The 25,559-nt window shown below is 41.8% G+C and overlaps 1 long non-coding RNA gene across 1 annotated transcript; it reads left to right on the top strand.

Moving 5' to 3' along the window:
* The first annotated feature begins 3,993 nt into the window (after window positions 1-3,993).
* Window positions 3,994-25,341, top strand: LOC125524226. Its single transcript, XR_007290629.1, has 3 exons — window positions 3,994-4,146; window positions 24,665-24,740; window positions 25,248-25,341. It is a non-coding gene; the product is annotated as an uncharacterized LOC125524226 (long non-coding RNA).
* The last annotated feature ends 218 nt before the right edge of the window (window positions 25,342-25,559 follow it).

Genomic DNA, 25,559 nt, shown 5'->3' with positions numbered 1-25,559 from the left:
CAAGAGCACTGCATTACAGAGACTAGTGAACTTCGCGTCGGAAAAAACTGCGCGTAGTGTTTTTCGATACTGTTTTTGCTCTAATTTTTTAACCGTTTATCAGAACAAGGCGTGTAATATACCATTGGAAAGCTATGGATTAGGCGCAACTTCGCCATGTTGAACACTTTTCGAGATTCCCGCGGTTTAAGAGCAGTTTCAAAAACGGTGCGGCCCATAAAGAGTGGCAGCGAGCGTTTTTTGCGTTTTTTTCTAAACCGCTTGTCGGAATGAGGACAATTACATTGTTGGATAGATATCGTCGAGGCGCATCTTTTTCATATCTATTATTTTCTCTAAGTCGTTATGGTTTAAGAGCAGTTTCAAATTTACTAAATCGTGGAATTCTGTTTTTTTGAAATTTTTGCAATTTTTGGTACTGTTTTCGATCTAGTTTTTGAACCGTTTGTCGAAACGAGGCGTGTAATATGTCGTTGGAAAGCTATGGACAAGGTGCAACTTTCATATGTAGAAATGGTTTTGAGATTCCTTACCGTTTTAAGTTAATTTTAAAAATCGTGCGGCAAACAACGAGTGGCAACGGCCATTTTTCAAGAAATTGTTACAAAACGGTTTGTCGAAATGATTCAAATGATATGCCGTTGGAAAGATATCGATGAGACGCAACTTTTTCATGTAGAACACTCTCTCTAATTCCTTACAGTTTAAGAGTAGTTTTAAATTTACCAAAATACGAACATTCTGTTTTTCGCGGCACCCAAATCGACGTGGGTACTTCATCCGACTGAAAACCGCACTGCATCGAACGAAAAACCGCACTTCATCGAACAAACAAGTGCACTGCATGATTTCTTTTTTGTGGGACATAAATTTTCCAAAACGAGGTTGAGTGCACTTCATGTCGAGTGTTGGTGAACCACAATACTATGAAAAGTGAACCTCGAGACTACCGTAAACGAGCCGTACTGCATCAGACAGAAAACCACACTTATTTAGACTAAAAACCGCACTTCATTGGACAGACAAGTGCACTGCATGATTTTTTTATGGGACGTAAATTTTCTTTTTTTTGTGGGATGTAAATTTTCGCAAACGAGGTGGAGTGCACTTAATGTCGAGTGTTGGTGAACCGCAATACTATGAAAAGTGAACCTCGAGACTACCGTAAATGGGTCGTACTGCATCAGACAGAAAACTGCACTTATTTAGACTAAAAACCGCACTACATCAGACGTTCAAGTGATGGCCAAATGAACTTCATGATTTGTTTTTGTGAGACGCAAATTTTATGTACTGCATCAGACAGAAAACCACACTGCATCAGACCGATAAGTGCACTGCATGATTTCTTTTTGTCGAACATAAATTTTTCTCAGACGAGTTTTTGTTGTCTTCTTTTTTCAACTTTTTTTATGAATGAGAGTGGACCATAGAGACAAAGGCAAGTGAACCCCGACATGCATCAAAGTGTACTACATAATTGTTTTGTCGTTTTTAGCTTCTTTTGACTACGTGGTCAATGGAAGGAAGTTACATCAAATTTTCTATGGAGAGACGAGGAAAAGGTTGGCTCACTTCGTGCACACAGACAAATACTATGTCACGGAGTGAACCATAAACAATGTGCCATTTTTAACTGCAAAAACCTTTTTTGATATGTAAAAACGTAGAAAATAGTTAACCAAATGGACTGCTTTTCGGAAACAATTACAATACATTTGTTCAAAATTGCACAATGTTAGATTTACAAACAGATCCACACGTCTCAAGTGAGCATTTCTTAATATATGGAGCGACCAACAGAGTGAGACTGATCTGTTTGCATCCCACTCCATAGTCAAGTATGCAATTTTCACTACATAGAAAAAAATCAGAGAGAACAAAATGCATCCACATAGAAACGGTGAACTAATTCACAAACATCAGAGCCAAGCAAGAGCACTGCATGCGCAACACCATTGGACTGAACTGACTCAAACCGCGGACCGCACATTGGTGCGCCCAAGTACTGCATCCCGTGAGGCCGGAGTAGGTCGTCGTTCTCCCGGTGCCAGGGACTGCACCGCCCGGCGATGTGTACTGCACTGAGTGTTGAAGTGACCTGTTCGGCATTAGGGGAGAAGGGAGAAGAGAGGGTCAGAGAATGATGGCGAGGAACAGACAGGGTTACCGTCAGCGGCGGTGCTCTGGGGTTGAGTCATTGATGGAGTCTTGAGAGAGGGAGGAGTGCACTGTCGCGACCGTCGTCGGTGGAAGGAGAGACGGCCCTGGGGGCGTTTTATCTCACGTGTGTCGCGGTGGAGGGATGGCAGGGCCGCGCAGTCCTGTGTCGGGGTTGGGGAGGAGGCTTTGGAGGCCGGCCATGGCAACCGAGCTACAAGGGGCGAGCTGCACGGGGCCGGCAACCGAGCTGCATGGGGCTGGGGCACGATGGGTGGTCGCTGCCTCAGATCCCTCGTCTCGGACCCCATTGAATCTTTTTAAACCAAATGCCCTTGACGCCCCTGGGATGGCTAAGTCCCTTGGCTGTGACAGTGGACTGCATGGCTCAACAGCAAGGGGGAGGAGAGCTCGCTGGAGCAGGGGAGGCCGGACAGGAGCCGAGCTGACCATGGATCTGAAGCAGGCGGGGCATGGCGGCGAGGCCGCCGTGGGTAGCAGGGGATCCGCGCGCGCGATTGCACGAGGTGGAGAGGAGCGCCAGTGTTGCGCGGAGATGGTTGTAGGTGGCGGCGCGCTGGTCGTCTTGGGGCACCGCGCATCTTGGCTGCCATGACAACAGGGCGGGGCCATCGCCACGGCGGCGCTGCGGGACAGAGGCGCGCCGACCGGGAGGAGGAGGAGGTGGGGCGGCGCCAGGTGGCTAGAGTGGGGTGGGGCCATCGCCATGGCGGCGCTGCGGGACAGAGGCGCGCCGGCCGGGAGGAGGAGGAGGCAGGGCAGCACCAGGTGGAAGGAGGGCCGCGCCGGGCGGGAGGAGGATGAGGCGGGGCAGCGCCGGGTGGGAGGAGGGCCGCGCTGCGCGGGAGGAGGAGGCGGGGCGGCGCCAGGTGGGAGGAGGGCCACGCCGGGCGGGAGGAGGAGGAGGGGGGCAGCGGCGGCCGAGATTTGGGGTGTGCGGGGCGGGAGGTGGAGGTGGGGTGGGTAGGTGGGTGGTGGCGTTTTTGTTTGTCTCGGTGTTAGCAGAATAAGCTAGATCTCTACTCCTAATGGAGCAGTTGGTAGTCTCCGCCGGTCAATTTTCGTCCCACCAGAGACGGTTAATTTTCGTCCTCGATCTCACCTCCCGCAACCCAGCGATTCCCCCCTTCCACCCTCGAGAGCGACAAAAAACCGGGATGGTACCACCAGGCCCGTTGTGAAACACTACGGTTCATCGACAGAAAATCGTCCTAAAAAAATCTACGACGGTTAACCTACAAAAATAAAACGAATCGTACTATTCCCAACTGAAACCCTCGCACCCGAATCGTCGTGCCCTCGATGCACTTGCCCGCCGCCGTCATTCGTCCCTATCCTCCCTACGTACACGCGGCTTCTGTCACCGTCGCTCAACCCCTTCGCCGCCGCCATCCGAGAGGGAGACGCCGCCCCTGCCGCCGAACTCCGGGAAACGCCGCTGCCAAGTCTCCAGGGCAGGGAGGTTTCAATCCCTGCCGCCGAACTCCGGGAGACGCCGTCGCTGCGGCACAGGGTAGATTTCACGTCTCCACGTGGTCCCCCCCCTCGATTTCGATCGGATCTCTCTCTCCACAAAAATCGCCACCGCCGGCCTCCTTCGCTCGACTCGGCCATGGTGAAGCTACACCTCCCCCAATTACTCCCGTCGTCATCGTCATCCTCCGTGTGACCCCGCCAGATTCCACAATTTGGGGGATTCCCTATGAGGAGCCGGTGCGTCGTCCTCGTCGCAGGCGGTGGCGGGTGTTGGCATGTGCGCGTGCGGAGGAGCTCCACCTCACCCACTTCATCCAGCTATCATCGCCATCCTCCGCGCGACCACGCCAGCTTCCATGGTTTGGGGGAGCCTTCCCTATGAGGATCCAGCGTGTCGTCCTCGTCGCACCCTAATTAGGTTTCTGGTGTGTCCGCACCGCCGCACCCTAATTTGATTTCGACTGGAGTCTAGGACGTCAGCGCCACGAGGTACGTACATCTGGTTGTTCATCTTTCTTCCTCCGAACGAGCAGTGACCTATGCGTTTCTGATTCTAGATTTGTCCAACGATTTGCCTGATTGTTTCTCCTCTCTAATCTCTATGGTTTACCAATCAGGTCGTTAGCACTGCTGTCCAGGTGATAATAAACGTCGTTCACCACAACAAGAGGTGAGAGGCAGATTCTAGATAAGGTATGCCCTAGCAGGTATTATGAACCAGAGGCGAGAGGTAGATTCTTGATGATAATATTATCATAGCTTTGTGCTAATTTCCAAAAATAATTGTCCTTTTCAATTTTAGTACTGTCATGCCATCTCGAAAGTATGCATTGAGAAGAAATTGTTGGATGAGATAGATAGTTACTATCATTACTAATTTACTAATTTGCATCTCGGATGATTTTATTATTTGATATGCTTAATGATTTTGGATGCCCTTATTTTTTGGCCCCAAAATTTATGTCTACATAGATTGATTATTATTTAGACCTTTATACTAAAGGTCCTGGATTTTTGTTTCGCTCTGGGCCCCTAAAATCCGAGGACCGGACCTGCCGGCAGCACTTGATTCTATTTTAGATGCAACCAAGTATCTACTTTAAAGTTATATAGATCAGATGTTGTTGATAAAGCTGATTTTCCTGATCCTATAATCCTTGTTCTGTAACAGAGAGAAAACTATTTTCTTAGTTTTAACAAGGAGCAAACTGTGTAGCAAGATCAATAATGAATGGTTCAAGTCATGTGTTACAAGTTACAATGAGCAGGTGGTACTCAAGTCCGTTGATGATAAGGATATTATTCGAACATTTACTGCAATGAGGTCTCGGAAAGGGCATTTGCCTCGTGATTGTCTTTAGTGCGCTGTCGGTATTCGGTATGTTCCATCTGACCATCTCTATTCTTGCGAGCTTTTGATTTTTAATATATTCAAATAATTTGCATTTAAAAATTATGAGTTAGTAGATCCCTTTTAATTTGCATTTCTATTCTTGCAAGTATTCGGTATTTGCATTCTTTTGTCCACGCTTTAATTCCTAGATCCCGTTTGTTTCGGCAACATAAAAGCAGAGCTAAGATTGGTCCAGCCACTTCATTTATTTTCTGAAAAGGAATTGATGAATGAGAGTATATTTTGAGAGATCCATCTATATGATACGTTCAATGCCGATTTGATAATTTTGCGCATGTCTCGTGCAAGCATGCCAGCGCCTTCGTCGACCTCCACTCGCCAATCTATAACGCCTATGCCCGTGGTGGCGGGTCACACTCTGATGCAGCCGTGCACGCCGCCGCTACCATACGACACCCCCATCGAGTAATACACCCCAGTCGAGATTTTCTATATCATCTCTGCCAAGGCGCAGTCATCGGAAGAGATTCAGGTAAGATTATCCTTGTTTTCTACATCAAATCTTGCATGTTCATCTATCTAATCTTTGATACTACATTTCTTAGCTAATGTCCTCCTTGCCTGTACCATGTTCATATGATTAACAAAGGCTTGGCCATCTTAATATAGTAGCCCGTGAGGTGGATATATATACTACTCCCTCCATTCCTAAATATAAGTCTTTTTACATATTCCAATATGGACTACTGAATGAATCTACACTCTAAAGAATGTCTATATGCATCCGTATGTAGTCCATATTGAAATTTCTAAATGGACTTATATTTAGAAACAGAGGGAGTACTTCAGTTTGCATGAGAGAATAATCACTTATATGTGTGCCTTGATATTATAGTAGGATTGCTTGGATTATTTCTGTAGTACTTTGTCCAAAAATGTTGTTCTAATCCCTAGCTCACTTGAACCTGGGTGAACAGTAAAATAATTAAAAAATCTGGTTTTTTTGTGTGAAACATTGACAAATGTTTTCATAGCGAATAAAAAATTGTCACCAGATGACATTCGTGGAAAATATGTCCAAAAAATAGTTGCAAATTTATCACCAGATAACATTGTGGAAAATAGTTGCGTCCGTATAGTGTGTTCTTCGTTGAATTTGTGTTTGATTTTTTCACTATATATTACTTCTTGCTTGCGTGAGGGTGGTTGTAGATTTGTTATTTTTTGCCCCGAAAAGAAGGTAGCCGGATTAGTAGTCTAATTGAGTAGATGCTGGTGGGGGAGGGTTACTTGATTTTTATTGAGTACATTATGCTCTGCTTTTTGACGAGGTTTGAAATTTGATGGTTCTGATGTGTTATCCATTTCATTGTTTCTGTGCATGTTTACGTTGACCATCGGTGGCGGGAGGTGGCATTGCTGGCGGTCGAAGGGGTGCTTGTGGAAGCAGGTGGAATAGTCAGCAGTTGTGGGGATTCGTTATTCTCCGAGGTTGGCGGGCTCGACGCCAGGCTCGATGGGGCTGCGGGATTGTCAAGCAGGTAAAGTTCGTCAACTCGTCCAGTTTGATGCTTTTCAACTGCTGGATAATGGTTTCGTGCCATGCGTCGTCTCCATGTATTTACTAAAACATTTACTATGCTCTTCTATTTGGAGAAAGAAGCATGGTGCAGCCTACCAGGCTGGGGAGAGCCATATAATGCCCATCTTGGAATTAGCTGATCGACTGAGATGTGCTGGACAAAAATATTGCCAGTTCCTTTGAGTATGCTTGACTTGTATAATGTGATTTTCATTGTTTTAGAGTGAATTACATAACATATAGATATGCATTATTATGGCTTTAGTAACTGATTTTCTCATGTTTAGAAACATGCGAGGTGGGGGGGGGGGTCTTTGCTTTACTTTGATTTTATATACCTCAATATTTTTTTACATATGTTGCAATCACAAAAATATTATCAACAAAAAATATTAAAATATTCAAAATTAAATTACTACTTCCAAATATTTGATTGATTAGTCACCAAAAAAAAGATCAAAAGCATATTTCTAATTAATAAGGTTGACAAGATATGCATTGCTACGCAGTTAGGAACTAATATGTGAATGGTAATTGTGAGTCGGATGCGCCCTTGATGTTGAGATAGTCGGTACCATAAGAATAAGTAATTCACTGGTAAAAACGGTCGGTACTGTTGCATGTTGTGCATGGGCATCCTAGAAGTACATGTTTGACACGGCCAGTGTTAAACCTCTAAAATATGTATGCCCCCTTGGAACGCACGGGCAATTAACAAGACCACTACTACAGAAGATTGTATCTGGAATTTTAAGAAGCCTTCTTCTATTTGCAGGACACCAGACTCTAAACATGGGTGAAGCTAGAGCCACTCAAGATGCACCTTGACTTCTGGTACACTATATGAGTGATTCAAATTTGCTCAAGGTTAATAATAGCTAGCATGGAGCCAACTGGAGGAAGGTAACTCTTGATGCTAAAGTTTACAATCCTCCCAACATCCATTCTTGCCATGGACACCGAATGTTGTGACGTCAATTTGGCAGCCACGGGATGGATCCCTTTCAGAGTGATCTAGACGCCCTCGATGCCTCGACAATTTCACGGGCGTCTGAAGTGTGAACTGAGGTCATACTTATAACTGGTCAGTTTAGCGACAAACCCTACATTTTAGTTTTTTTTTATGTGTCCTATATGCACTTTTAGTTTTTTATAGGTCTGGATAACTTCTTGAAAGCTAAATCTTCCCATACTGTATGTGCTTTTCCGCGAGGTAGACTAAATTGGCATCTTGAGGATTCATGCTTCATTTATCATACAAGTGATCCTTTCATAGCTTCATCTGCTATAGAGTATAAATAGTACTCTTCCTTGGAGTTGAATCCATGTATCATGATTTTTGGTCGATACAGTCCTACAGTTCCCCACAAAAAAGGACTTTGGTTGTGGCTAACTGGGTTCTCTCTGCCTCTCACAAGTTTTGTTTATTACTATACTACTATTATTTAGTTAGATAACTTGGACTGTCTGATAGGAGTTCTTACTGGTAGAGATGCTAACTGATTCTCTTCGGCTCTCACAAGTTTGTCCTTGTGTTATCTCTTATTTAGGGTAAAAATAATGCCCAGAACAAAGAAATTATGTATTATACTGTACTCATTATTGTAGTTAAAGATTATCTTCAAAATTGATCATCACTTGGGATGCTACCAACTTGCAGGGTTCATGAGACATTAAATTTCCATATTTCATTTCCCTCTTCTTCACTTGTTACAAATATATCTTTAACATTAGAGTTTAATATTTGTGTTTTCACAGGTAGGAATAGACAGGTAAGATCAGTCACCAGTGATGGAGTCATGAGGTTGTTGACGTCATGCTAAATGTTGGTGTAGGGCCAAAGGAGAAGATATGGTGCAAAATTCTTGAGCTTGACATTATGGTACAATATAAATTTGAGTATTCTTGCCTATCATAGCAGTCTATATCCTATATCACATTGCAAAATTCCATGAACAATTGGTCCACATTATTTATCTGTTATATTGTTCATGCCCAAGCGTGGATGCAGGTGGATGTGGGTGCCAGGGCCGCCACCAAGGATGTAGGGGTCGCGCCACAATGGCCGAGGATGCGTTAGGCACGCCGAAACTGACGAGGACACGTGAGTCGCACTGCAGCCTTAGTGTTTTTCCTAATTTCTTTAGGTACCCAAGGTTGATTTAATATTCACATGTATGCTGAAATTTTGACACCAAAGAACCAGCAGTGGAGTTATACGAAATTTCTCCCAAGAGTTGTACTACCATTCTTTTTTAGTATTGATTGACTAATTCCCATGAGTTGCCCCAAAATTGTAAATATGAATATGGATGATTAATTATGATGCTAATGAGGTCATTGGTTCTCATTAAAATAGCAGCATGAAATAACCCCGCATATATTTGTTGGATTTTAAATTGACCCTTTCAACTCAACTAATATTTTTATTTCTACAGTATTTACTGACTTTTACATCATGTTTTGCACGCTATGGGGAATGATTGTAGGTATTTATGAAGTAGTCCCCATTAGGTGGACTGGGTGAAAATTGAGAAGCATGATTGTATTTAAGCTCTTAGCAATTTAGAATGTCAATATCTTCAGGTTGCCTTGCAATATTTTAGAAAATAATTTTTTTAGTGACATTTTATATTGCCTCACCTTGAATTAGGATTATTGTGCTACTGATGAGACTTGAAAGTTCTCACAATGTGCTAAGGACCACCCTCACATTTCGGTTTATTCACCCTTAAATTTCTATAATGAGAGCTTAAATGCATTATTTTCTTTGGTTTTACCATGAAAGGAAAAAAGAAAAAGAAAAGGTAGTCCGCCCTGACGTGCCATGTTTTCTAGACATGTCCTGATCCAATTCCCTCCCTACATATGGTCTAGGTTGGGAGTTTACGAATAGCCCGGACATATGACGACAATTTGGGGATCCAATTAGGTGGTGTTATAGACTTTTCTTCTCCTTAATCCAATTGTTTATTTTTTAAGTTTGCTAACATGGAAAAAAATGTTGTAAACTTGTGACCACATATTCTCTGGGCAAGTTGTAGCCTTGTTATTCACAATTGATGCTGCTGGTGGTTCACCCTCATATTTGAGCTTAAAGTCTCTGCTTGGATTATGTTTGGCCCCTATATACCCCTGTAAAATGATACATACCTCTGGGCGTCATTTTTTCTATAGGCGGAAGTCACGCTGCGGCCAGTATTATACACGTGTATACTGAATCTGGACGAAAAATCTTACACCGATTCCAACCGGGCCCTGAGTGTCTGCTGAATTAGGCTTTTTCTTTAGTTGACAGTGGAATAGGAGGTTACTTTCCTCTCTTTTATGTCACAATTTATACTACAACACACATTTCCTTTTGAGTATTATGTGAGTTCCTTTTGAGCCGATACACCATTTCTAAAGTTACACAACTCTAACCAAACTGAAGAAAATCATCAATGCAATTTTTGTACCACCTTTGTTTTTTGCATCAGACATGATGCATTTTTTGTACCACTTTCTTTGTTTTGTGCATCAGATATGATAAATCTTTCTATGTATATGATTGAATTATTGTATTTATCAAAATACAATGCAAACTAAGTGGATTTCAATTATTTTTTAATCTGTGTTACCGACTACCTTTTATATCCATGTAAAATTTTCCATGCAACCAGTATAAAATTTAAAAAGCCCATGGCAACGCACGGGTAGTCTACTAGTGTTATTAGAACTAGATGATACCCCGCGCGTTGCTGCGGGACTTGTAAGTATATTATGTAAAGCTATAAAGCTAATTCATAGATGTGAGACTATATTGGAAATAAATAGGATGATAGACACGGTGATGGAGTACAGTTGTGACAATAGACAATATTGTTGCAGCTAACTAATAAGGTATAAGCTTATTACATATACTGACGGATAAGAAATTCTCTATGATATGATGTAATATATATGTTTATATAAAAGAACGATCTAGAATCTAATGTGTAATATTTGTGTCATGCCAAGTGCGTGTAGATGAGCCTTTTCCATACTTCATATACCTGACAGAAAACAAAAATCTAAAAGGGGAAGATAAAATGTTAAATACAGATTGCAATTCTGATGTTGTGATACACATCTCTCTGGTTTGCACCTCTGTATAGTAAATATGCATGGATTAAATATATCAAATAAAAATCAGCAGATACAACTTTGTGGTGATAAATAATGACATTTATTGTCACCAGGATAGATATATACATTGAAGATCATTTTATCATAGCTATGCTTAACGGGATGATGGCAAGAAAAAGTGAATTCATAATGATGTTTGATGGCTCTCATACCCAGAGAAAGGCGAACCTGACCCAAGGGAAAGAGCAGAAACCTTTGATTTGGGTGACAAAAGTGATTACTACTATTGACATGGGATAAATTTAGTGATATGGTGCCTGAGTTGAAACTCGAACACAGAGTAGCAAAGAGAATGGTAAGCATGAGAAAAAATTTGTCAGCTGCACAGAAATATGAATATATACATACACAACATCAATTCATTAAAAAAGTAATTGGTACAAATATGCTGGTGTAAATTAAAGATTATAAACATATTTTGATTGAGAAATCATAGGCAGAGGTATAACTCCCGAGTCACAAAACAGAATGTCCCGATATGCCATGCAAAAAGGTACAGCTTCATAAGAAAAAGACTCTTGAACAATAGACTACTTTCCAGTAGATGTCTGTGTCGCATATGATTAAGCATATCATGTTCAAAGAAAATAAAGCCCATCAAGTACCACACTGAAATGTTACCCTCTCCAGATCTAACTATTAGGGCTGGAACGTACCTTGAGTTTATGACGCATTCGATGGATCATTTGTCTTAAGGGTGTTATTAGAATAGACCCACCCTATATATATATATATATATATATATATATACATCTGGCCTATTCTGTTTTGCGTAACAGAATATTATTCTGTTACCCTACTTGAACTGATGGTTTTAGGCGGTTGTACTGATGATTTTCATCTCGTCAAACTAATCGTCTTTTCGTCGGAACGAGGCGTGTAATATATCGTTGGAAAGCTCTTGACATCTACATTACAAATATATAGGATTTTTTTGCAAAATCATCACGTTTTAAGAGCAGTTTTGAAAAACTGTTTTTTAAACCGAAAACGTGAATCGTATTTTGGACTCAATTTTCAAACGGTTTGTCGGAATTGAGCAAATAAGATGTCGTTGGAAAGCTGGTAAAAATCCACATCTTCCATATATCTACTGTTTTTTAAAATTATATACAATTTTAAAGTAATTTGGAAAACGGTGAAATTCTGGGCAAAACTTATTTTCTCCTTTTTTGCAAACGGTTTGTTGGATTGATGCAAATGATACAGCGTTCAAAAGCTATGGAAAATGCGCAACTTTTTCAATAGAAATGTTTTTCTAATTCCTTACGGTTTAAAAACTAATTCAAATATGGTCAAATTTGATTTTGAACATGATTTTTTTTAAAAGTTCGTTGAAATGGGGCAAATAATATAGGATTGGATAGCTATCGAAAATGAGAAACTTAGTCATGTTGAATGTTTTCTTAAATTCGCAATCGTTGATGAGTAATTTTGAATACGGTGAGAGTGAGACACGTCGTGATGTTTTTCTGTCAAAAAAGCAGAATACTTGTACTGAACTATGTATGTGTTCGTATTGATTTATTTTTCACAGAGTAACTTTGAAAGGTTTCAAAAAGAGAGTACTTGAATGGATGTCCGTATGAATTTGTACGAGGTGTTTTCATAGACTAGACTTTTACTTTGTTTTTTCGGTATGATTTTCCTCATAATATTTCAATGGTACACGATATCGTAGTCACCGAACTTCCATCGTTGAACTGAATCATATTTTTTTGAAAAGGAAGTTTTCATGTGTTTATTTTTTTGAACTCAACTTTTTTTGCAACGATGTGTTGGACTATGTTTGTACTGATTTATGTGTGTGTTTGTACTGATATATTTTTCATAGAATAGTTTTGAATGGTTTCGAAAAAATAGTACTTGAATTGATGCCATATAGGTTTGTACTGAGCGTGTTTTCACAGACTAGATTTTACTGTTTATCTTTTGATATGGTTTTCCTCGGCTTACGGTATCATAGTCCTCAAACTTGCATGGTATATACTATTTAGCTGAATGATATTTTCTCATAAAGAAAAGAGAAAAAATCATGTGTTTCTTTTTGCAACGATGTTTTGGATTTCTCTCGTCTCAACTACTGGTTTCTATTAACATAGGTTTATCATTTGATAAAAAAAGTTCTTACTAAACAAAATGTTTTGAAATGTTTCACCGACAACACATGAAATTTAATGACATTTTCACTATTTTACTTTGTTTTACCTCATCAAACAGGTGCACACCACATTTGAAGAAACAAAATACGAATCTTTGAAACACTAGGGGTCTAACCATTGCACATGACTTCATGTGTGCATTCATCATAGAAAAATAGATTGAATATCGCCAAGTTCTAAGGTTGAACAAATGAATCATCCAGAATATTGTTAAAACGCCGCATTTTCTCACTAAAACAAACTTTTGTACTTGCATACAATCCTCTTTGAACTTGGACGATGACCAGTGCTCAACTCGAACGGAGGAGGTAGTCGTTGCTTTTTAACCATGGATGCTTCTAAAGACACTGGGAATTGCTTCAAAACTGCTTTTATACTTTTTAACATGAGGGTTCTCTCAGCTGGGCCAAGAAGCAATGCATACATAATATTTTTATTCTGGAAGAACGAAACACTCCAATAATTAACAACTAATCTATCAGTACATGCAGAACAATTTCAGTTTTGAGAACAAACTTCCATTAATATGCTAATCTCTCAATCCGTATAGAGGACAGGATGGTTCAGGGATTAGCATTAGCATTATTGGAAACCATGGCCTTTAATGAAATGGTTCAGGGATCACTCTCAGTCAGCCCCATTGCTACTTGTGCTACAGAGAACATGAATATAAAGCAGATGGTGACTCATCGATTTTTCTTTATGATATATCGAACCTTACAGAATTTTGAAACTTGCACTGACGATATTTAGGAAATATATCTAAACTTTATAGAATTTTGAAGAAACTCATTGCAAATCATTACTTATTTAGGTGATATATCTGAAGTTACAGAGTAATATCAAACTACAGTGGACAGACCAACAACATAAATCCTCAAGCAAAGCTCACAATCTCTATGGAAGATGCCTATGAATTCACCATGGAAGGGCCTCCCACTTCCCTGCTCTATCTGCTCCCACTCCCTGCCATTTTTATCATATTGCATGAATTTATCCCTCTACATCATGTCATATTGCTTAAGGCGTTACTCTATTTTCATGAACTTAATACTCAAGATGCATGCTGGCTAGCGGTCGATGAGTGGAGTAATAGTAGTAGATGCAGGCAGGAGTCAGTCTACTTGTCTCGGATGTGATGCCTATATACATGATCATACCTAGATATTCTCATAAATATGCTCAATTCTGTCAATTGATCAATAGTAATTCGTTCACCCACCGTAAAATACTTATGCTCTTGAGAGAAGCCACTAGTGAAACCTATGGCCCCCGGGTCTATCTTCATCATATTAATCTTCCAATACTTAGTTATTTCCTTTGATTTTTACTTTGCTTTTTATTTTACTTTGCATATTTATCACAAAAATACCAAAAATATTATCTTATCATATCTATGAGATCTCACTCTCGTAAGTGACCGTGAAGGGATTGACAACCCCTTATCACGTTGGTTGTGAGGAGTTATTTGTTTTGTGCAGGTACTAGGGACTTGCGTGCAGCCTCCTACTGGATTGATACCTTGGTTCTCAAAAACTGAGGGAAATACTTACGCTACTTTGCTGCATCATCCTTTCCTCTTCAAGGAAATCCAACGCAGTGCTCAAGAGGTAGCAAGAAGAATTTCCGGCACCGTTGGCGGGGAGGTTCACGCAAGTCAAGATTTGACTCCCGACAACGAGCCATTTCTGGCGCCGTTGTCGGGGAGTCTATGCAAAAGTCAACATACCAAGTACCCATCGCATCCCTTATCTCCCGCATTACATTATTTTCCATTTGCCTCTCGTTTTCCTCTCCCCCACTTCACCCTTGCCATTTTATTCGCCCTCTCTCTCTATCCTCCCTCTCTTTTCCGTTCGCCTCTTTTGCGTTTACTTGTCGTTATGGCTAGTCCCTTATCTTCTCCGTTGTCTCCCGAGAATGAAGTTCTAAATTTTAAGCAAAGGGAGGGAGAAAATCTAAAAGACGCTTGGCATAGAATTTGCAATGCTCAAAATAGATCTACCAGGAAACAATCTACTTCCGTTCTTCTTCGCAATTTTTATGTAGGCGTCAATCCTTGGCACAGATATATCCTTGATACTATTACCGGAGGAAACTTCTTGGGTAGCCATACTTTTGATTCTTATAATGCTATGATATATTTGTTTGGCTCACCACCTCTTTTGGTTAATGGAACTATGTTAACTTTGGAGCATGTAATGCAAAAACTTGAAATTGTTGAAAATAAAGTTGCTACCATTGAGTTAATTGAAAATTTCGATAAAAAGATCCACAACCAAATTACCCAATATGGATCTAAAGTAGGAGTAACTTTGAAAAATATTAAAGAGAAGGAACCTATAGTTAATGAAAGAATAAATCATGATTCCACTAGAATCGATAAACTTGAGGGTATCATTACCAACTTGGGAACCGCTTTTTCTTCCGTAAAGAATACTCCAAGTCCTCCTACTAAAATCGCCAAGCTTATCTATGTTCCTAAAAATAAGGGTGAATCCTTTAGTAAGGAAACTGCGGATCTCAAATCTATAAGTATTCATCCCAATCTTGTTGCTATCATTAAGGAACCATTTGTTACAAATGAATTTTTCGATCTTGTGCCTAAAAGTTTGGTAATAACTAAAAATAAAGAAATTCCTAAGGATGGTAGATGCCTCATTGAAGAATTACCAACCAAAGATGGCAATACCTAGATCTATCCTTGCTTTTTATGCCTAGCTAGGGGCGTTAAACGATAGTGCTTGTTGGGAGGCAACCCAATTTTATTTTTATTCCTTGCTTTTTGATCCTGTTTAGTAATAAATAATTTACCTAGCCTCTGTTTTAGTTGTGTTTTTTGTTTTTAATTAGTGTTTGTGCCAAGTAGAACCGTTGGGAAGACTTGGGGAAAGTCTTGATATCTTGCTGTAAAAAAACAGAAACTTTAGCGCTCACGAGAACTGCCGCCGTTTTTATTTGGAAAGTGATATTTAGTTCATTATTTTTTAAGGTGATTAATAGATAAATTCATCACGTCCAGCAATTTATTTTAGAATTTTTTGGGTTCCAGATCTTGTGCTAGCTACAGATTACTACAGACTATTCTGTTTTTGACAGATTCTGTTTTTCATGTGTTGTTTGCTTATTTTGATGAATCTATGTCTAGTAAAATAGTTTATAAACCATAGAGAAGTTGGAATACAGTAGGTTTAACACCAATATAAATAATAAATGAGTTAATTACATTACCTTGAAGTGGTCTTTTGTTTTCTTTCGCTAACGGAGCTCACGAGATTTTCTACTTTAAGTTTTGTGTTGTGAAGTTTTCAAGTTTTGGGTAAAGATTTGATGGATTATGGAACAAGGAGTGGCAAGAGCCTAAGCTTGGGGATTCCCATGGCACCCCCAAGATAATATAAGGACACCTAAAAGCCAAAGCTTGGGGATGCCCCGGAAGGCATCCCCTCTTTCGTCTACTTCTATCGGTAACTTTACTTGGAGCTATATTTTTATTCACCACATGATATGTGTTTTGCTTGGAGCGTCTTGTATGATATGAGTCTTTGCTTTTTAGTTTAACACAATCATCCTTGCTGTACAACCTTTTGAGAGAGCCATACATGATTTGGAATTTGTTAGAATACTCTATGTGCTTCACTTATATCATTTGAGTTATATAGTTTTGCTCTAGTACTTCACTTATATTTTTTAGAGCACGGTGGTGGATTTGTTTTATAGAAACTATTGATCTCTCATGCTTCACTTAGATTATTTTTAGAGTCTTAAATAGCATGGTAATTTGCTTAAAATCCTAATATGCTTGGTATTCAAGAATAATAAAAACTTTCTTATGAGTGTGTTGAATGCTATGAGAAGTTTGATGCTTGATAATTGTTTTGAGATATGAAGATGGTGATATTAAAGTTGTGCTAGTTGAGTAGTTGTAAATTTTAGAAATACTTGTGTTAAAGTTTGTGATTCCCGTAGCATGCACGTATGGTGAACCGTTATGTGATGAAGTCGGAGAATGATTTATTTTTTGATTGTCTTCCTTATGAGTGGCGGTCGGGGACGAGCGATGGTCTTTTCCTACCAATCTATCCCCCTAGGAGCATGCGCGTAATACTTTTCTTTGATAACTTGTAGATTTTTGCAATAAGTATATGAGTTCTTATGACTAATGTTGAGTCCATGGATTATACGCACTTTTCTTCCTTCCACCATTGCTAGCCTCTCTAATACCGCGCACCTTTCGCCGGTATCATACACCCACCATATACCTTCCTCAAAACAGCCACCATACCTACCTATTATGGCATTTCCATATCCATTCCAAGATATATTGCCATGCAACTTTCCACCGTTCCGTTTATTATGACACACTCCATCATTGTCATATTGCTTAGCATGATCATGTAGTTGACATCGTATTTGTGGCAAGGCCACCATTCATAATTCTTTCATACATGTCACTCATGAGTCATTGCATATCCCGGTACACCGCCGGAGGCATTCACATAGAGTCATATTTTGTTCTAAGTATCGAGTTGTAATTGTTGAGTTGTAAGAAAATAAAAGTGTGATGATCATCATTATTGGAGCATTGTCCCAGTGAGGAAAGGATGATGGAGACTATGATTCCCCCACAAGTCGGGATGAGACTCCGGACGAACAATAAAAAAGAAAGAAAGAAAAGAGGCCATAAAAAAAGAGAAAAGGCCCAAATAAAAAAATGAGAGAAAAGGAGAGAAGGGACAATGCTACTATCCTTTTACCACACTTGTGCTTCAAAGTAGCACCATGATATTCATGATAGAGAGTCTCTCATTTCGTCACTTTCATATACTAGTGGGAATTTTTCATTGTAGAACTTGGCTTGTATATTCCAATGATGGGCTTCCTCAAATTGCCCTAGGTCTTCGTGAGCAAGCGAGTTGGATGCACACCCACTTAGTTTCTTTTTGAGCTTTCATATCTTATAGCTCCAGTGCATCCGTTGCATGGCAATCCCTACTCACTCACATTGATATCTATTGATGGGCATCTCCATAGCCCGTTGATATGCCTAGTTGATGTGAGACTATCTTCTCCCTTTTTGTCTTCTCCACAACCACCATTCTATTCCACCTATAGTGCTATATCCATGGCTCACGCTCATGTATTGCGTGAAGATTGAAAAAGTTTGAGAATGTCAAAAGTATGAAACAATTGCTTGGCTTGTCATCGTGGTTGTGCATGATTTAAATACTTTGTGTGGTGAAGATAGAGCATAGCCAGACTATATGATTTTGTAGGGATAACTTTCTTTAGCCATGTTATTTTGAGAAGACATGATTGCTTTGTTAGTATGCTTGAAGTATTATTATTTTTATGTCAATATTAAACTTTTATCTTAAATCTTTCGGATCTGAATATTCATACCACAATTAAGAAGAATTACATTAAAATTATGCCAAGTAGCATTCCACATCAAAAAAATTGTTTTATCATTTACCTACTCGAGGACGAGCAGGAATTAAGCTTGGGGATGCTTGATACATCTCCAACGTATCTATAATTTTTGATTGCTACATGCTATATTATCTACTGTTTTGAACATTATTGGGCATTATTATCCACTTTTATATTATTTTTGGGACTAACCTATTAACTGGAGGCCCAGCCCGGAATTGTTGTTTTTGCCTATTTTAGGGTTTCGAAGAAAAGGAATATCAAACTGAGTCCAAACGGAATGAAACCTTCGGGAACGTGATTTTCTCACGGAACATGATCCATGAGACTTGGACCCTACGTCAAGAAATAAAGTAGGAGGCCACGAGGTAGGGGGCGCACCTACCCCCCCAGGCGCGCCCTCCACCCTCGTGGGCCCCCTGTTGCTCCACCGACGTACTCCTTCCTGCTATATATACCTACGTACCCCCAAACAGTCAGAGAGGGAGCCAAAACCCTAGTTCCACCGCCGTAACTTCCTGTATCCATGAGATCCCATCTTGGGGCCTGTTCCGGAGCTCCGTCGGAGGGGGCATCCATCACGGAGGGCTTCTACATCAACACCATAGCCTCTCCGATGAAGTGTGAGTAGTTTACCTCAGACCTTCGGGTCCATAGTTATTATCTAGATGGCTTCTTCTCTCTTTTTGGATCTCAATACAAAGTTCTCCCCCTCTCTTGTGGAGATCTATTCGATGTAATCTTCTTTTTGCGGTGTGTTTGTTGAGACCGATGAATTGTGGGTCTATGATCAAGATTATATATGAACAATATTTGAATCTTCTCTGAATTCTTTTATGTACGATTGGTTATCTTTGCAAGGCTCTTCGAATTATCAGTTTGGTTTGGCCTACTAGATTGATCATTCTTGCAATGGGAAAAGTGCTTAGCTTTGGGTTCAATCTTGCGGTGTCCTTTCCCAGTGACAGTAGGGGCAGCAAGGCACGTATTGTATTGTTGCCATCGAGGATAACAAGATGGGTTTTTATTTATCATATTGCATGAATTTATCCCTCTACATCATGTCATCTTGCATAAGGCGTTACTATGTTTTCATGAACTTAATACTCTAGATGCATGCCGGATAGCGGTCGATGAGTGGAGTAATAGTAGTAGATGCAGGCAGGAGTCGGTCTACTTGTCTCGGACGTGATGCCTATATACATGATCATACCTCGATATTCTCATAACTATGCCCATTTCTGTCAATTGCTCAACAGTAATTCGTTCACCCACCGTAAAATACTTATGATCTTGAGAGAAGCCACTAGTGAAACCTATGGCCCCCGGGTCTATCTTCATCATATTAATCATCCAATACTTAGTTATTTCCTTTGCTTTTTTACTTAGCTTTTATTTTACTTTGCATCTTTATCACAAAAATACCAAAAATATTATCTTATCATATCTATCAGATCTCACTATCGTAAGTGACTGTGAAAGGATTGACAACCCCTTATCGCGTTAGTTGCGAGGAGTTATTTGTTTTGTGCAGGTACTAGGGACTTGCGTGCAGCCTCCTACTGGATTGATACCTTGGTTCTCAAAAACTGAGGGAAATACTTACGCTACTTTGCTTCATCATCCTTTCCTCTTCAAGGAAATCCAACACAGTGCTCAAGAGGTAGCAAGTTCAAATATAGGAATACATAAGTTCAAGGACAAAAGCTGTAAGAAAAATATATGTAACATGTTCAGAATAATATAGTTATTTATGTGAAGTTCAAGCACTGGTACCACAGAAGTTCAACAACACTGCTTTAAGAAATTTTTTGAGTGTGACACTACTAGTTAGTCCTACTGCTACCTATGAAGTTCAGTCACTGGTACCACAGAAGTTCAGCAACACTGCTGTAAAAAAAATACATGTGGCATTCTTAGATAGCCATACTGCTCGATGTGAAGTTCAAGTACTTGTACAACATAAGTTCACCATCAGTGCAAAAAAGAAGAAAGTTTCATTTTTTTAATTCATGCAGACCAGTGCCCATCAATGGCGAAAGCTATACCACAATGATTTCCAAACACCGTCCACAAGCTATGCCGTTGGCACATCATGAAAAAGTACAGGGAATACCTCGCGTTGCTGTACAGAAAGTATAAAACATTGAAAGAGGAGTTCACAGCTATATTAAACTGGCCGCTGATGCCAACGGAGTTTGAAGATGCCTGGGCTGAACTCGTACACAAGTACAACCTGGAGAACGGCCGGATGATGATGCAGCTGTGGAGTGATAGGAAGATGTGGATTTCAGCATATTACAAGAACATTTTCTGTGCTAGAATGACTTCCACACAATGAAGCGAGAGCATGAATCACGTGCTCAAGAAAGGGTTTGTCAAGGGGGCCCAGAACCTACACAAGTTTGCTAGGCGGGTAAATGCTTGCATACAAACTCGGATGCAGAAGGAGAACGAGCAAACAATGACCAGCATGGTATGATGACAAAAAAGACACCCCCATCATGTTCTATTTTCCTTCAAACATGTGCACTTTGAATTTTAAAAAATAAAACCATGACTCTGCTTTGACTAATATCTTACTTTTTGACATGTGCAGACCAATCCTATTACAAAAACAACTTACGGCTACGAGGAAGACATGTCTATCAAGTACATGAGAGCCGTGTACACCGAGATGAGGAATAGGATGGGAAACGCCACGCTATTTCGTGTAAAGCGTACAACAGAGCACACTAAGTACCTTGTGTACTACCACAACAAGCCTGGCCATGATTATGAAGAAAGATTTTCCTGGTCAAAGCATGAATTCCAGGTTGTAGCTGACCCAGAGAATGAAATATACGAGTGTGAATGCAAGCTCTAGACACACACAGGTGAGCGGAAAAACAAACTCATTAAATAGCTAAACTAGTAGTATCATATCAAAATATATGAAACTCATTGCTGGCTCACAAACTATGTATTCTGCATTCAACACAAAATGCAGGTCTGTTCTGCCTTCACATCATGAACATACTGGACTACCTAAAGCCTGACAAATTTTCAAACAAGTATATCCTCAAACGATACACAAAGACTACAAAATCACAACCAACCTTTGATACAAGGGACTATAACACAACTGCATCGGATGGCAGCTCAAGACTATCGAAGCAAGAAATCTTGCTGCAGCTAAATTTGATGGTTAACAAGAAAACGACGAGATGTGACCAGCAATATGACAGAGCCTACTATGTTCTCAAGAGGCTCGTGGAAGAGCTTGATGCAATACATTCAGCAAATAAAGCGGATGCTGACGAAAGGATGGCTGAAGAGGACACTGAAATTCAAGATGACCTTCATTATCATGCAGCTGAAATGCTCAACGCCGCCGCTGAAGCCAACCAAGGCAAGCAGGGTGTTGGCCAATCAATGGAGCGGCAATAGCAAGAGACGATGAAACTGCCGCTGTATTCTGAAACAAAGGGTAGGAAGAAAATTTCTGCAGCAAAGAAAAGTGACAAGAGAGCTCAAATAAAGGCACCACCTACAGGAAGAGTCGTCGTGCTCGATGAGAATGAAGTGCCACTTGGACACAGGAAATGTAGTGTGTGCAACCAGGTTGCGGGACACAACAAGATGACCTGTCCAACACTCTTGGAAAGAAACAATGCCGAGGAGGTCAAGCAACCCAAAGCTCAAAAACAACAGTCCAAAGTTATAGAACAAAAGAAGGGACCACACCCACATAAAGCAAGCACCAGACTTTGTAGCGTATGCAAGGAGTATGAACCACATAATGCAAGAACATGCCCGAAGCACACAGATGCTGAAAAGACAAGCAAAAATCCAGAGAAGAAACAAAAAGCAAAACCTAGAGCCAGCAACAAGATAGTGGTGGAAGATGAAGACGAAGACGAAGAGGAAGACACCATCGAAGAAGAAGAAGACGAAGAGGAAGAGGAAGAGGACGATGAAGAGGAAGAGGAAGAGGACGATGAATAGGAAGAGGAAGAGGATGATGAAGAGGAAGAGAAAGAGGACGATGAAGAGGAAGAGGTACATGTCAAGCAAAAACCAATACCACCAAAGACTAGGAGGAGCGTAAGGCTCATGAATAGTTAGACTAGGTCAATTAAACAAAGCAAAACTTATGTCATGTCAATGTGCATAATGTTATTTCACTTTTGAAACAGTATTTTAGGAGAAGCTTACTTGAACTTCTATTGTTGAAGTTTCACAGAAATTATGCACTAGAAGTTCAAGTAATATTACTGCAGAAGTCCTGGTATAGTATAAGAGGAGGTTCTTGTGATGTATTGCATGAAAGAGCAAGTAGTAATAAAATGAAAAATATACATTGTGAAGTTCAAGTAATATTACTGCAGAAGTCCTGGTATATTATGGTAGGAAGTGATGTGCTGGTGATGTATTGCACGGGGCTGGGGCACGGTGGGTGGTCGCTGCCTCAGATCCCTCATCGCGGACCCCCTCGAATCTTTTTAAACCAAATGCCTGTGACACCCCTGGGATGGATAAGTCCCTTGGCTGTGACAGTGGACTGCATGGCTCAACAGCAAGGGGGAGGAGAGCTCGCCGGAGTAGGGGAGGCCGGACAGGAGCCGGGCTGACCATGGATCTGAAGCAGGCGGGGCATGGCGGGGAGGCCACCGTGGGTAGCAGGGGATCCACGCGCGTGATTGCACGAGGTGGAGAGGAGCGCCAGTGTCGCGCGGAGATGGTTGTAGGTGGCGGCGCGCTGGTCGTCTCGGGGCAAGAGGTCGCCGGGGCACCGCGCATATTGGCTGCCGTGACACCAGGGGCGGGGCCATCGCCACGGCGGCGCTGTGGGACAGAGGCGTGCCGACCGGGAGGAGGAGGTGGGGCGGCGCCAGGTGGCTAGAGTGGGGCGGGGCCATCGCCACGGCGGCGCTGCGGGACAGAAGCGCGCCGGCCGGGAGGAGGAGGAGGCAGGGCAGCACCAGGTGGAAGGAGGGCCGCGCCGGGCGGGAGGAGGATGAGGCGGGGCAGCGCCGGGGGGGAGGAGGGCCGCGCCGGGCGAGAGGAGGAGGCGGGGTGGCGCCAGGTGGGAGGAGGGCCACGCCGGGCGGGAGGAGGAGGAGGCGGGGCGGTGGCGGCCAAGATTTGGGGTGTGCGGGATGGGAGGTGGAGGTGGGGTGGGTAGGTGGGTGGTGGCGTTTTTGTTTGTCTCGGTGTTAGACTCGGTGTTAGCAGAATAAGCTAGATCTCTACTCCTAATGGAGCAGTTGGTAGTCTCTGCCGGTCAATTTTCGTCCCACCAGAGACGGTTAATTTTCGTCCTCGGTCTCACCTCCCGCAACCCAGCGATTCCCCCCTTCCACCCTCAAGAGCGACAAAAAAACGGGATGGTACCACCAGGCCCGTTGTGAAACACTACGGTTCATCGACAGAAAATCGTCCTAAAAAAAATCTACGATGGTTAACCTACGAAAATAAAACTGAATCGTACTATTCCCAACTGAAACCCTCGCACCCAAATCGTCATTCCCTCGATGCACTTGCCCGCCGCCGTCATTCGTCCCTATCATCCCTACGTACACGCAGCTTCCGTCACCGCCGCTCAACCCCTTCGTCGCTGCCATCCGAGAGGGAGACGCCACCCCCACTGCCGAACTCCGGGAAACGCCGTCGCCATGTCTCCAGGGCAGGACGGTTTCAATCCCTTCCGCCGAACTCCGGGAGACACCGTCGCTGCGGCACAGGGTAGATTTCGCGTCTCCACGTGGTCACCCTCCCTCGATTTCGATCGGATCTCTCTCTCTCCACAAAAATCGCCACCGTCGGCCTCCTTCGCTCGACTCGGCCATGGTGAAGCTACACCTTCCCCAATTACTCCCATCGTCATCGTCATCCTGCGTGTGACCCCGCCAGATTCCATAATTTGGGGGATTCCCTATGAGGAGCCGGCGCGTCGTCATCATCGCAGGCGGTGGCGGGTGTTGGCATGTGCGCGTGTGGAGGAGCTCCACCTCACCCACTTCATCCAGCTATCATCGCCGTCCTCCGCGCGACCACGCCAGCTTCCATGGTTTGGGGGAGCCTTCCCTATGAGAATCCAGCGTGTCGTCCTCGTCGCACCCTAATTAGGTTCCTGGTGTGTTCGCACCGCTGCACCCTAATTTGATTTCGACTGAGTCTAGGACGTCAGCGCCATGAGGTACGTACATCTGGCTGTTCATCTTTCTTCCTTCGAACGAGCAGTGACCTATGCGTTTTTGATTCTAGATTTGTCCAACGATTTGCCTGATTGTTTCTCCTCTCTAATCTCTATGGTTTACCAATCAGGTCGTTAGCACTGCCGTCCAGGTGATAATAAACGCCGTTCACCACAACAAGAGGTGAGAGGCAGATTCCAGATAAGGTATGCCCTAGCAGGTTTTATGAACCAGAGGCGAGAGGCAGATTCCTGATGATAATATCATCATAGCTTTGTGCTAATTTCCAAAAATAATTGTCCTTTTCAATTTTAGTACTGTCATGCCATCTCGAAAGTATGCATTGAGAAGAAATTGTTGGATGAGATAGATAGTTACTATCATTACTAATTTACTAATTTGCATCTCGGATGATTTTATTATTTGATATGCTTAATGATTTTGGATGCCCTTATTTTTTGGCCTCAAAATTTATGTCTACATAGATTGATTATTATTTAGACCTTTATACTAAAGGCCCTGGATTTTTGTTTCGCCCTGGGCCCCTAAAATCCGAGGACCGGACCTGCCGGCAGCACTTGATTCTATTTTAGCCGCAACCAAGTATCTACTTTAAAGTTATATAGATCAGATTTTGTCGGTAAAGCTGATTTTCCTGATCCTATAATCCTTGTTCTGTAACAGAGAGAAAACTGTTTTCTTATTTTTAACAGGGAGCAAACTGCGTAGCAAGATCAATAATGAATGGTTCAAGTCATGTGTTACAAGTTACAATGAGCAGGTGGTACTCAAGTCCGTTGATGATAATGATATTATTCGGAACATTTACTGCAATGAGGTCTCGGAAAGGGCATTTGCCTCGTGATTGTCTTTAGTGCGCTGTTGATATTCGGTATGTTCCATCTGACCATCTCTATTCTTGCAAGCTTTTGATTTTTAATATATTCAAATAATTTGCATTTAAAAATTATGGGTTAGTAGATCCGTTTTAATTTGCATTTCTATTCTTGCAAGTATTCGGTATT

Source organism: Triticum urartu, chromosome 7 (assembly GCF_003073215.2).
Source record: "Triticum urartu cultivar G1812 chromosome 7, Tu2.1, whole genome shotgun sequence".
NCBI classification, from domain to species: Eukaryota; Viridiplantae; Streptophyta; class Magnoliopsida; order Poales; family Poaceae; genus Triticum; species Triticum urartu.
Note: the sequence above shows the minus strand (reverse complement) of the source record. Positions and strands in the feature narration are given on the sequence as shown.